Below are 15203 nucleotides of genomic sequence, written 5' to 3' on the forward strand. Positions count from 1 at the left end.
CAATGTTTTAAAAATATCGTTTAACCTGGCAGAATGACCCAAGTCTGTAACCATGTCACTGGGAGGCTGAAGCTTGTAGATCTCTTGATTGGGGGAGTTCTGAGCTACAATAATCAGAAAGCTGAATATTAAACAGTGATCAAGGGGCCACACAACAGGCTGATTAAGGAGAGAGAAAGTAGACAAGGTCAGAAATAGAGATGGTCAGCATTGCCATCCTGAGCAGTAGTGGAATTGGTTGGTGAGGAGGGAGACAGTAACAGGGACACAGTGACAGGGACACAGGGACAGATAAAGGGGCAGAGATACAGAGATAGGGACAGCGAGACAGATAGAGACAAAGAGATAGACAAAGACAGAGAGACCGAGAGCAAGAGCAGGAGAGATGGAGAACAGGAGAGAGACAAAGAGACAGGAACTCAGAGAGACAGACATTCAGAGAGGGTAAGATCCAGAGAAACGGAGAGAAGTAGAGAGCTAGACAGGGGGAGAGGGAGAGAGACCCAGAGAGCAAATGAGCCAGAGAAAGCAAGTGAGCAAGTGATTGAGATTCAGATAGGAGAGACCTAGAGAAAATGAGAGAGAGACACAGAAAGAGACAGAGACGAGACACAGTCACAGAGACACACACACACAGAGGGAGAGATTGAGAGCAGGAGAGAAACAAAGAGACAGACACTCAAAGAGGGTAAGATCCAAAAAGAGGGAAGGGGGAAGGTGGGGGGGGAGAGAGAGAGAGAGAGAGAGAGAGAGAGAGAGAGAGAGAGAGAGAGAGAGAGAGAGAGAGAGAGAGAGAGAGAGAGAGAGAGACCCAGAGAGAGAGAGATAGACACAGAGAGAGACACAGAGAGAGACACAGAGAGAGACACCCAGAGAGAGAGAGACAGAGAGACACAGAGAGACATAGACAGAGACCCAAAGAGAGACCCAGAGAGAGACAGAGACAGAGAGAGACAGAGACAGAGACAGAGACAGAGACAAAGACAGAGACAGAAAGAGACCCAGAGAGAGAGAGACAGAGACACACACAGAGAGAGACAGAGACAAAGACCCAAAGAGAAATACAGAGAGAGACAGAGACAGAGACCCAAAAAGAGAGAGAGAGAGAGACACCCAGAGAGAGAGAGAGAGACACCCAGAGAGAGAGAGAGAGAGAGAGAGAGAGAGAGAGAGAGAGAGAGAGACACCCAGAGAGAGAGAGAGAGAGAGAGACACCGAGAGAGAGAGACACCGAGAGAGAGAGAGAGAGAGAAGAGAGAGAGAGAGAGAGAGAGAGAGAGAGAGAGAGAGAGGCAGAGACAGAGACAGAGACAGAGAGAGAGAGAGAGAGAGAGAGAGAGAGAGCGCACAGGCAACCGAGAGAGCGAGAGGGAGACCCAGAGAGATAGCAAGAGAGAGAGAAACAGGGAAATGGGGGGTGGTGGCAGAGACCCAGAGAGAGGGATACCCAGAGAGAGGGAGACCCAGAGAGCAAGTGAGCAAGAGAAAACAAGGGATTGAGACATTCAGACAGAGACAGAGTCACAGACAGTCAGACAAGCAGACACAGGGAAAGATAGACACAAAGAGATAGACACACCAGAAACAGAAGGAAGCACACACAGAAAGAGACTCACAGAGAGACACATAACTAGACACAGATGGAGGGAAAGAGTATAGGTGGTTATTATAAAGGGTCCCAGAGTCCCTCCCTAGAGAACTTATTGCTGTAGCTATGTCAAATACAACATTTTCTTGGTTTTAGTTTTGAAGAAAATATTTATATGGCGGTATCATGTAGTTAACACTGAAAAATACCAGGAAATATTATTCCTCATAATGCTTTCATATTGGGCTGAAGAAAACTGGACTTAATGAATTTATTGTCCCTTTGTTGTCTACTAGACAAACTCCTTGGCCATCATGTCTCATCAGTTGAGCATCACTATCTGCAATAGAAATATCTCCTCTATCCTGTAGTGTTACCTTTAACAGGCAAGGATGGGATTCAGGTGTTGGTCTGATACTGTCGCAGCAAGGAAGTTTAAAATAGATTGGATGGTCCATCTCTAAGGTTGGTGTTTGCTTGTTTTTCTACCATTTAAGCTGTCTGTTGATAAAAAAAAAAAATATTTCTGTAATACGTTGGTTACAAGAAATGATATTTATCTTGAATATTCCCATAAGACATAAGATAACATATGGGACATTAACTGACCAAAGAAAATAATTTTAAATAGTCTTGCTCCTAAGACTAATGGTGAAGTTACTGTTGTGATTATAAATTACAGATTTGGTCTCTTAATAGTTATCTTATATTTACTGTAAACCAGATAATTATTTTTTAAAAGAAAGATTTTTACATGTTTTGGACATATATCTTTGTAACATTATCTTCAATTTCTTTTTCTAAAGTTTATCATTTTTTAGTCACCAGAAGCATTCAGCAATAATTCACAAAGCTTTTTTCCCCTTTCTGGTAAAGAATACTAAATGGCTAGATTTTACTTTGTTTTAAAATGTTATTTTATGAGACTGTCTATAACTCCCTCAAACTTTTAAAATCACAATCATGGCTGATTTTTTAAACATCCTAGCCTGAAAAAAAAAAAAAACAGTTTTGTCAATTAATAGGCTTATTTTCATGGGATATGAAAAAAAAAGAAAGAATGTGTATTCATTAAGACATCAATTAAATTCCAGAAATAATTTTGAATGTAGGAAACAGAACAAGCAATAATTTTGAAAAATATAATTAGAAACAAAGCAGGTCTGGATTGTGACTGAATTAAATGTCAAGTTAAATTCCCACAGAATACAAGTTGTTTAAACAGTAAATTATGTATGAATATTGTAAAGAATAAATATGTACAAGACATGATGAAACTATAGAAGATTTAGACAAGTCATGCAAACCAGACATTATATTACAAAGTTACCAGTCTATACAGGATCTAGTTAAAAACAAAAATAAAAAATAACTATTATCCTATATCAATGTTCTCAAGTATATTACTCACCATTTTAGAGTAAATCTTTTATCCCAATCAAAAAGCTTCATTAAATGGCTTTATTTATTTAGAATTCACTAGTTCCATAAATGAGTTAGCATATTCTTTCTTCAATATTATAATAGTTGTGTGCTTGATCAATGTAGATGCTATATTAAATGTCATAAATCATTAAATACCCGCTATCTTATCTGACTATTATTCATAATCTTCTCTAAGTCTCCCAGAGTTGCTCTATAATCTGAGACACTTCTTTTAGACTTCTTAACAGTTTTTGGTAGCTGGATGGGCTAGTAGATAGAACTGAACTTGGAATTCTGAGGCTTGAGATCAAATCCTGCTTCTAATACTACTGCAAGTCACTTAACTTCTCTATCTATAAAATGGGGACATTTGCCTTGAAGGGTTGTTGCAAGAATGAAATTGGTAAAATACATAAAATACTTTATACATTTTTAATGTTATATTATTTTGAGCTATTGTTATTATACTTCTACTACAATGATTGTTTTGAAATTTTAACTTTATTCCAATAAGATTGATATATTAATGAACAATTTGAGCAGAATGCAAATTTTGAATTTATGTTCAATTTAACATAGAAGATAAATGTACCATAGTGAATCAAGACCATGTGATGAGAACAAGGGTATAGGCAATTATTTTGTGAAGTTATTTTCCCCCAGAAAATATATGTAGAGTTATAGCAAAATTGCAAATTATTATTAATCTATGGACCAACGAATAGGAAGAACTTCTTATCACCAAATGACTTGATCCCTTCCTTTTCTGGCCATCCATTTGTTCTTTGAGGAACTTTACTGGAATATTTAGTATTGACAAAAATGATCTGTTTTCATAATAGCAGTTACTGGAGCAATTAGTTTAAGCATTTTATTCCTCCATAATAAAGACTTCCAGCACTATATAATATAACTTATAAAAATATAAAAAAGTAGATTCTACAAAACTCCTAAACAACCTAAAATAAATTAAAATGTATACAGAAAATATTTATATAAAACATAAAATATAAAAGTTCAATACAGCACAGAAAATGTTGATTTGTGGTTTTCTAAGTCAACATGTGGCACATAATTTCTATTAGATTTGACAGTACAGATATCTACATGATATCACAGATAAGATTAAAAAATAAAAACATATTAATTAGTTATATATAAATATTATACATATAATATATGTGTATTATGTATGTATATATTATATGTATGTATATGTATATATGCATATATATATACATATAATACAATATATCTAATAACATAAATAAAAACAGGTAATTTTCTCATTGGAAAAGATCTGAGAGGCAATATACAACAAACTTTAAAGAGGAGTCCCTTCCACAGCAAAGTGAGCTATTGCTGACTACCTTCAGTAGTCAATTTCTAGGAATAGAGACAAGATGGAGGGGTAAAGTCAGCGAGCTGCTTAAGTTCCCTCAGTTTCCCTCAAAAACCACATGAAACCAAACCTCTAAATAGTCTGACGGAATCAAGATAGATTGGAAGGTCTTCAAGAAAGGGCAAGTTTTATCCAGCCATTCTGGAGAGCAATTTGGAACTATGCTCATAAAGTTATCAAACTGTGCATATCCTTTGATCCAGCAGTGTTTCTAATGGGCTTATATCCCAAAGAGATCTTAAAGAAGGGAAAGGGACCTGTATGTGCAAGAATGTTTGTGGCAGCCCTCTTTGTGGTGGCCAGAAACTGGAAACTGTAGTGGAGGACCATCAATTGGAGAATGGCTGAATAAATTATAGTATATGAATGTTATGGAATATTATTGTTCTGTAAGAAATGACTAACAGGATGACTTCAGAAAGACCTGGAGAGACTTACATGAACTGATGCTGAGTGAAATGAGCAGGACCAGAAGATCATCATATACTTCAACAACAATACTGTATGATGATCAAGTCTGTTGGATGTGACCCTCTTGAACAATGAGATGAACCAAATCAGTTCCAATAGAGCAGTAATGAACTGAACCAGCTACACCCATCAAAAGAACTCTGGGAGATCACTATGAACCACTACTTAGAATTCCCAATCCCTCTATTTTGTCCATCTGCATTTTTGATTTCTTTCACAGGCTAATTGTACACTATTTCAAAGTCTGATTCTTTTTTGTACAGCAAAACAACTGTTTGGACATGTACACATATGTTGTATTTAATTTATACTTTAACATATTTAACATGTATTGGTCAACCTGCCATCTGGGGGAGGGGAAAGGAGGGGAAAAATTGGAACAAAAGGTTTGGCAATTGTCAGTGCTGTAAAATTACCCATGCATTTATCTGGTAAATAAAAACTATAACTAATTAAAAAAAAAAAAAGAAAAGAAAGGACAGTCTTACTAGGGTGAAAAGGGGTTCAGCCTAGCTCAGATAGACTCTGGGAAAGCCAATGAGAGGGTCTGAATCACAGCAAATCAGCAACTAAGACCCTGAGTCCTGGCTTAGTAGAGGAACAGATTAATGGGACAGCTTCCATTCCCAGCTCAGAAGGCAAACTCTGGGAAACCAGACTTGTCTTGGGAAGACCAGGCAAAGCTCCTCCCTGCAAACTCAAGAAGCCTCTGTGCTCAAAACCAAGGCTCAGAGATACACAGGAAGTTAGTTCAATTCCCCCTTTGCCCCAGAAGCAAAGCTCGACCCTAAAAGTCAAAAAAGAGGAAATGCCAAATGAAAAGATAAAAAAATGAGCAAGAAACAGAAACAGAAAAGAACCTTGACCATAGAAAGCTACTATGGCAACAAGGCAGATTAAAACACAAATTCAGACGAGGAGAAAATGTCCACAGAAGAAATTTCAAAAAATGATATGAATTGGTTTGAAGCCTCTTTGGGCTTTGGCCTTTTGGACCTTCAGGTAGACCATGACCAGAAAAAGAGCCTGAATAATATTCTTCAAGAGATCATTAAGGAAAACAGCTCCAATATTCTAGAAACAGAGGGGGAAATAAATACTCATTGAAAGAATGCAACAATCACCTCTGGAAAGAAATCCCACAAGGAAAACCCCAAGAAATATTGTTGTAAAACTCCAGAACTACAATCTCAAGAAAAAAGTATTACAAGCTGCCAGAAAAAAAAAAAAAAAAAAAAACAATTCACATATCAAGAAGTAACTGTCAGAATTACCTAGAATCTGGCAGCTTATATAGTAAAAGATCAGAGGGCCTGGAATACCATATGCCAGAAAGCAAAGGAATAGGGGTTACAACCAAGAATAAACTATGTAGTGAGATTCGGCATTATCTTTCAGGGGAGAAGATGAAGATTCAATGAAATAAAAGACTTTCTATCATTTCATTGAAAAAAACAGAACTAAACAAAAAATTTAATCTGTAAACACAGGGTTTAAAAGAAGAATAAAAACAAGGGAAAATATATATTACTTAAACTTAAAATTCTCTACATCTCTAGATTGGAAAAGAGTATCTCTAAGTCTTAAGAACTGTTTCTGACACTGGGGCAGACAAAGAGGGACATCACATGGACTAAGGGTGTGGTTGTGAATGGACTCTGATATGACAACATCAAAGAAAAAGATATTAAGAGGTAGAAAAAGGTCTGTACTGGAAAAAAAGGAAAGGAGAGGTATAATGGGACAATTAGTTCACATGAAGAGGTGCAGAGGGCTTATTAAAATCCAGGGGGAAAAGGGAAGGGGATGACGATTGTTTAAAGCTTGATCTCATCAGTTTTGGCTGAAAGAGGGAATAACTTAATCGTTCAGTTGGGTATAGAAATTTATCTAACCTTATAAAGAAGTAGTAGGAGAAATAGGAACAAAAGAGGGAGGGTCAGGATAGAAGGGAGGGCAGAAACACTAGAGGAAAATGTGAGAGAAGGGAGGGAGGGTGAGAGGAGAGAAGGTAATGGGTGAGTTGGGTAAAAAAAAAAATACTACTAAGGACAGGGTAGACAGAACAAAATTATATACAGGGAAGAAAATAGGATAGAGGGAAATACAGAGCTGGTAATCATTACTATGGAATATGAGTGGAAAGAACCCCCCCATAACACAGAAGCAAATAACAGATTAGATTGAAAAAACAGAATCCTAAAATATGTTGTTTACAAGAAGCACATTTCATACAAAGGAACTCACAGAGAAAAGGTAAAAAGCTGGAACAGAATTTGTAATGATTCAGATGAAGTAAAAAAAGCAGAGGTAGCAATTCTGATCTCTGATAAAGAAAAAATAAAAATAGACCTTTTTAAAGGTCTACATCTTGATCAAGAGTACTGTAAATAATGAAATAGTAACCATTCAAAATGTGTATGCATCACCTGGCAGAGTAGCCAGATTACTATAGAAGATTTTAAGCCAGTTATAGGATGAAACTGATAGCAAAATTATTCTAGTCGGGCACCTCAACCTTCCCCTCTCAGAATCAGATAAATTTAACTACAAAATAAACTAGAAAGTAGCTAGGGAGGTTAATAGGATCCTAGGAAATCTAAATATGCCTCTAAAGAAAATTGAATAGGAACTGAAAGGAATACATCTTTTTTTTGCTTTTTCTTTTTTTTTTTTTTTTCTTGGCAATACATGGCACCTACACAAAAAGTGATCATATATTAAGGCATAAAAACCCTACAATCAAATGCAGAAATAGTATATGCTTCTTTTTCAGATCACAATCTGATAACATTATATTCAATAAAAGGCCAAGGAAAAGTACATTAAAAATTAATTGGAAATTAAATATTCTAATTCAAAAGAATGAGTTAGTCAAACAACAAATCACAGAAGCAATCTATAATTTCATCCAAGAGAATGAAAGTTATGAGACAATGTACCAAAATCTATGGGATGTAGCCAAAGCAGTTCTTAGGGGGGAAATATTATATCTCTAAATAGTTTACATGAATAAAATAGAGAAAGAAGAGATCAATGAATAAGACAAGCAACTAAAAAAAGATAGAAAGAGCCATTAAATTCCCCCAATTAATTAGAAATTCTGAAATTCAAAAAAGAGATTAATAAAATAGAAACAATAAAAACTATTGAACTAAGAAATAAAACTAAGAGTTGGTTTTATGGGAAAAAAAAAGAGAGAGATAACCTTTTGGTTTTAGATCAGAAAATGGAAAGGAAAAAAAGACCTAAATTACTAACATCAAAAATGAAAAGGGTGATCTTACCACTAATGAAAAAGAAATTAAAACAATAATTAGGAGATTTTTTTTCAATACATCTATCTTCTTATTCATATAGAAAGTGTCAGACATTTCACCAAGACATGTGGGTCAGCTTAGGTACTTGAGATTACATAGGAGCACCTTCACTAAAGTTCCAATAATTGGAAAAGCTTTAATTATAATGTTTGTTGAGATATGGGAGCCACCTGCTGGAGGTCTAACCCAGACTTATAGAATAGATCTCTTCATGTGATATGATGATGATGATTGATGATTGATGATGATTGATGATGATTGATGATGATTGATGATGATGATTGATGATGATTGATGATGATGCTTGATGATGATGCTTGATGATGATGATGATGATGATGATGATGATGATGATGATAGGAGACTGAGAGACAGTTGCATTCTCTGACCTCTCTCCTCTTCCCTCTGCCTACAATTTATCTCATTCCCATTCTACAAGCAACATCTGTGTCAGTAAAGGCTCCTTTGCAACTCCTTCAGATGTTGTTATACACAGCTGTGGAGGCTCTAGGAGAATTGACCTTCTCTTTCACTTAGGCATGGTCTTTAACAAATGTTAACTATAGGCCAACATTACTTTCAAATTAGCCTTTTAAATATTTCATAGTAAGTTGGTCAAAAGGTGTTGAATTATCTGTTGAGATACAGGAAAACAAAGGTACAGAATGGATGTTGGTCCTATAGCTCTCTTCTATTTTTAGTAATAATCTCAGATAGTATAAAAAAATCAAAGTATTTTGATGATTTATTTTTAAAAATTAGTTCTTGTACTTTTGTTTCTCACTTGATAAATATTTAGTGAGTGATTGCTATGTGATTAGCACTGTGCTAGGCATTACATAGGAACCAACAATAAAGTATTTCTATTAAAAACTATGAAGATTATGCCTATGAAGTCATATCAAGAAGCATCTCTAATTTACCTGTGTAAAGGGGTGCTTGCCCCATGAACATCCAAATCTCTCAGCATAGACACACTGCATCTCCAATTTCTCCATTTCTCATTCTTAATTCTCCTAAAACATAGGTAGAATTCACAGAAGGTGAATTTTTAAATTTAGGTTATTTTTAAGAATAGGTTATTCTTAAAATAAGAATTAGAAAAAATAACATTTAAAAATCTTCTATGACAACCAACATCTTAAAAATTGTTTCTAAATTTAAAAAATTACTATATTTAATATTCATTTATTAGTTTCAATTTCTCTTCCTCCTTCTGAAGCATCTCCCATTTATTGAGAAAGCAAGAGATATGACATTAGTTATAAATGTGAACTCTTGTAAAATACTAATAATATAAACAAATGTAGAAGATGAAGAAGTTGTAATGATGCTCACAGATACTCTTGGGAAACTTTGGTATGGTAGAAAAAATACAGAAGACTTGAGTTCAAATAATTTCTCTTTCACTTACTGCCCATGTGAACTTCAGAAAGTCATATCTTCTCTTAATTCACTTTTTCCTCAACTAATGTAAAAAAAAAGTATTTTGAATTAGAGGACTTCTAAAATGAAGATAATAATAGCACTTAGATTTATGGATACAGCTTTGTGCAGGGAATCAAGATATTAGATAAATTTCTACTTGCCTCACTTTCCTCAGCTAAAAAAATGAGGATAATAATAATGACATATACCTCCCCAAAGTTGTTATGAGGATCAAATGAGATCATATTTGTAAAGCATTTAATATTAACACCTTTAACTGGTATGTACTAAGTATTATGTACATACTCCTTATTTTTAACTTTGTGACTCTAGACAAATCATTTAAGGTCTCTCTGTATCCTTTTCCTCAACCTTAAAATGGGAACAATGATAGTACCTATCTCACAGAGTTGTTATGAGGATTAAATGAGGTAATATGTGTAAGTACTAAGCATACTGCCTAGCAAAAAGTATGTACTTAATAAATGCTTGTTCTCATTCTTTACCTTCTTTGCTCCTTTCCTACTAATGCACAAGGTTCTTGTGAAGTGATTTGCAAACCACAAAACGTTATATAATTAGTAGTAATTATTATTAATTATTATTCAAAATCTGTTAACCGTTGAGAAAAACAAGTTAATATCTTATGTTCCAAAAATTGACCATAAACATCATTTCATGGAACATTTGCTCACTTCACTTTTTATCAATTAGTCAACAAACATTTATTAAGCACATATTTTCTATCAAGCTTTATATTAGAAGCTAAGGATGTAAATACAAATAATGCTATTTCCGTATTCACTTAAAACTATCGTATCAAGAAAGACAGCAAGTGTGTATGTAAGTATGCACTGAATATAGAAAATGAGAATCAATAAAAATAAAATGCATAGTTCTTATATACAAGAGAGTCAAAGAGACAGTATATTTGCTATTTGGAAGATCAAGAAAAGCTTTACTTAGAAGACAATTCTTGAGCTATACATTGAAGGGAGTGAGGGATTCCCTAAAGGGACTCTGAAAAGGGAGCACATTTCAGGTTGTGTATAGACCAGAGCAAAGGCAGGATACAGTACACTCCATAAAGTATCCTTTTGTAGACTTGGGAAGGAAAGTGCCACATCCAGAAAGAGAACTATGGAGACTAAATGTGGATCAAGGCATACTATGTTTGTTTGCTTTTTTTTTTTCTTTCCTATTTGATTTTGTTTTCTTTTTCCCTTTTAATTTGATTTTTCTTGTGTAGCATGATAAATATGGAAATATGTTTAAGAATGATTGCATGTGTTTAGCCTCCTTTGGATTACTTGTTGTCTTGGAGTGGAAAGAGAGGGGAAGAAAAATGAACACAAGGTTTTGCAGGGATGAATGCTGAAAATTATCTTAGCATGTATTTGGGAAACTAAAATATTATTGGGGAAAAAGTATCCTATTATAATAGAGAGGCTGGAAAGATTGTAAAAAGTGTTCAAAATTAAAAAGAAAAATTTGACTTTTATTCTAGAGGCAGTAGAGTGCCTTGGAAGTTTATTGAGCAGGCAAATGAAATGACCATATTTTTGGTTGACGAAAATCCCTTTGGTAGATATGTGCATCTAGATGAATCAGAAGATAGAGCACAGTTAGTCAGAAAGATCTGAGTTTATAACCTATTTTAAACATTTAGTAGCTGGATGATCCTAGTCAAGCCTCATTTTTTCCCCTGAATTCCAGGGGAATTTTTTTCCATCCAGAAAATAGAGATAATAATAGCACTTATGTCATATGGTTGTGAGGGTCAAATGAATTAATATTTATATAGAGTTTTACAAACCTTAAAGTGCTGATGACAACACTGATGATGATTATAAAGGATAGGCTAGAGGAGAAAAGAGGCTTGTAAAATGAAGACCAATTGAGAAACTATTGAGTTAACTCAAGGAAGAGGCAAGGAGGAATTGAACTGAAGTAGCAGTAGTGTAAATAGAGAAAGTATCTAGGTTTTTTTTTTTTTTTTTTTTTTTTTTTTTTTTTTTTTTTTTAAACATCTTGGAGACATGAGTGACAAGATTTGATAATTGATTGGGTAAGAGGATGGGATAAGGAAAAGTGAATAATTGAGTATAAGACCAAAGTTATGTACCTGGGAGACTGGGAAAATAGTGGTTCATTTGACAGAAATTGAATAGGTGAATGCTAGATGGGGCTTGATTAGAAAGATAGTAGGTCTACGAAAATTAATAGTAGATGTATTGAATAAAATGAAATAATAAATGAATGACTTATTATGACTAGTTTCTTTAATACATAGAAGTAGAAACTATAACATATGTAAAGTTAAATTCATGAGCCCTCGGTTTCACAAACTTTAAAATTAGTGTCTATCCTATTATGGGTGGGAGGAGAGAGAGCACCACCTTCTGAAATTACTATTTATCTGAGTTGAGAGCTATGATTATGAAAATCACTTATTGATAATGGAGACTTAGCTGTGCCTTGGTAGCCATAGTCTTAGTGCTTCCAAAATGATGAAGCTTTAAAAGTCTATTCTATCTCAGACTTGAAGTTAAGATTACCTGTTAAATATCAAATTTGATAATAATATCAGGCTTTCAAAAATATAATAATCTGGTGGGTAGAGAGACTCAAAAAAAAAAAGGGAGAGAGAGAAAAAGAGAAAAGAAAAGACTCAGCTTTTTTATTCTATGTTTTTTTCTGGGATCCAGTGGAGAACATAGTCCACTGAAGCAGAGGAAAAGTCATTGATATGGATATTCACCAATATCCTCTTATGCTATATTTCAAATTATATACTTCCACATATTGAAAATAAACTTTTAAATAACAGCAAAATTGTGTTATGATCAACTATAAAAGGCTTTTATAGTTGATCATTATAGTTTTTCAGTGGTTCAGTGATGCACAGCAATCCCAATAGACTTTGGACAGAAAATGCCATCTTATATAGAAAAAAGACCTAAGGAGACTAAATGTAAATTAACACATGTTATGTTCACTTCTTTTTTTTCTGTTTTTTTAATCTCTCCCAGAGCTTTTTTCCCTCTTGCTCTGATTTTTCTCTCCCAAATGATTCATAAAACAATGTATATTAAAAATAAATAAACTCAGTACAAAAAAAAAAAAAGAAAAAGAAAGAAAGAAAGAAAATAAACATGTAAGACTCTTCTTGACTTCCAGCAATCTGGTTTTAATTATGGTAACTGTGATCTTCTGAGATGCATAAATCCCACTCAAGAAAGAAAATCTCAGAGGTATGATAGTGCAGACATCTTAATTCTTTTTCATATCTCTTATAGCTATCTATCATAGTAGTTTTGGTTCTGCCGTTCTTCTCTGCAATAGACCAATATACCTGGAGAAGTTCCATCACTAAACTTTGGAATCCTTGCCCTAAGGCAGTTCTGTTGATAATTGAGTTTAAATTTACATACCTGGTAACATCTAGACTTGCTTTACAATCCATTCAGCCATGCACCTAGGCTCTCTTGCCCTACTGCTTGTTTTCCACTTCTTACTCTGGGCTAAGTAATCAGATCAATACAATCATCTTCTGGAAAGCATGTGTCAATTAATTACCTCATTTATCAGTGAATCAACTATGACTCATCAGATCAAAATTCCCTTCCCTAGAGACTAGGCCCTTGGATTTGTTGTCTCTCTCTATTAAAGTTCCAACTCCAAAGCTTGTTTAACACAATAGCTGGCTTTTCTTGTTTCTCTTTTCTTTCATCTTTCCATATAGGGTATTATACTATTACCTGTAGGGGCTCTGCTCAAAAGAATGTAAATTTTGATTACTGAAACCTCCCAAGATATCTTTTGATCTGCAGGCTAGGATCATTCCTTAAACCCAAATCTCCATGGCTTTCCTTAATGGATCAACAATAGGTTACAGGCTAAGTCCTACTTGGTCATTGTTTGTATTGGCTCAGAATCAACTTAATAGAAATTGTTTCAGTTTTGGCCAGAAACCCTGAGGGTCTTCCCTTCCCAGACTGATTTTTTTTGACTATATAAAATAACATTTCTTATCTAGCCTTAATTCCAAATTGTACATTTTCTCAGTCAAACTGAAGCCTGTTAAAGACCTTAAATTAAAAAAGACAAGGTCCCTCTCTGTATCTAGGGACATCTCCACTGATCCTGATTTAATATCTTGCCACTAGACCTATATGACTATAGGAGAAAATAAGTCTGGTGACTTTACACAGCCCTTCCTCACTGAAATCACCTCACTAATGTCATGTTTCTCTTAAAAAAAAAAAAAAAAAAAAAAAAAAAAGGACAAACAACATGGTCAGAACAAGTGTTTTATCAATACTTTAAAATATTGTATGCATACATATATGTATATAAATTACTAAATCACTAACTCACCATGTTTTAATTATATTAGAAAATCCAAGATATCAAAGTGGAAATATTTGATAGAATGTCCCATTGAATTGCTTCAAGGCTGTATGATGTAAAGAGAGAAGCAGAAGAACACAATTTGGAGTTAGAGGAATATGGGTTCAGTTTTGATTAATTACTATATATTTTACTTTGGGTAACCCATCTCCATACTTTTAGGACTCATTTCCTAGATGCAAAAGAGAGGGCACGAGTATAGATAAGAGGTTATTTTTTTTTTAATGTGATTTATCTCTTTGGAAGTCTGGTAATGCTTAGAAGACCCCCTTCTCAAAATAAATTTTATGCATAAAATAAAATAGAATTAAAAATAAATCAATTTCATTGAAATAGTTGTCTTTATAAAAAAGGGAAAAAATAATTTCACAAATCCCAGGTTAAGTATCTTTGGTCTGGTTAAGTATCCTTCTAAATTTAAATTTCATCATTCTGTTTTTATATATATTTAGAAAATTATTTTTGGATAATTTTACATAAATTATACTTAGTAAGAAGTATGATAGTGCAAGACAAGCCAGTGGATAATCATGGTTATTATAGTTAAATGACTTACCTATGTTGAAACCTGTTTGGTTGCATTTAAGAAAATTTACACTTTTAAAAATTATGTTCCTTAGAATTATGTTAAATAAGTAAAAAACATATCAGTTAAAAAAATGCAAACAAATAAGCCTCAAGTCTGTAAGGCCTATGGTCCTATGTACAACATTCCTCAGTAATTCATGTTATATGTTAGTAGAAAGAAAAAGAGTGAAAGTGATTATACTATAAATAATTATGTTTTCTAACTCTAACCTTTCAGGTAATAGTACAATAAGAAATCCATCAATTCTCTTTTCTATATATTTCTGGTAAAAAAAAAGTGGCAGAAACATTTTTTGAAGAAATACTTGGTGATATACTGTGTTGAGAAGTAATCTAGATGATTATAGTGAAAATAAAGTGAGGTCTTTTATGTAATTATGTTGCCTCAACTCTCCATTTTGCTTTAACAATGATTAAATTGGACAATAATTAATGTCTCTGAAGTGGTCTAAACTGTTTCTTTTTTTCTTTATCAGACTTATAATTAGTCTGAATGCAATATCAGTTCCTTAGTACAGCAACGTCTTCATCTACTAGAATTCTAATAAACAGAACTTTCAACTAATAT

General features: G+C 33.9%; 1 long non-coding RNA gene across 2 annotated transcripts; it reads right to left on the reverse strand.

The window, feature by feature from the left end:
- Window positions 1-1904: 1904 nt before the first annotated feature.
- Window positions 1905-14092, reverse strand: LOC141564889 (uncharacterized). 2 transcript variants are annotated; one of them, XR_012488780.1, is made up of 3 exons: window positions 14015-14092; window positions 9130-9222; window positions 1905-2089 (listed from the first exon to the last, which is right to left on the reverse strand). It is a non-coding gene; the product is annotated as an uncharacterized LOC141564889 (long non-coding RNA). The 2 variants fall into 2 exon arrangements; XR_012488779.1 differs by lacking the exon at window positions 1905-2089 and adding an exon at window positions 8528-8840.
- Window positions 14093-15203: the final 1111 nt, after the last annotated feature.

This window comes from Sminthopsis crassicaudata, chromosome 3 (genome assembly GCF_048593235.1).
Source record: "Sminthopsis crassicaudata isolate SCR6 chromosome 3, ASM4859323v1, whole genome shotgun sequence".
Taxonomy (NCBI): domain Eukaryota; kingdom Metazoa; phylum Chordata; class Mammalia; order Dasyuromorphia; family Dasyuridae; genus Sminthopsis; species Sminthopsis crassicaudata.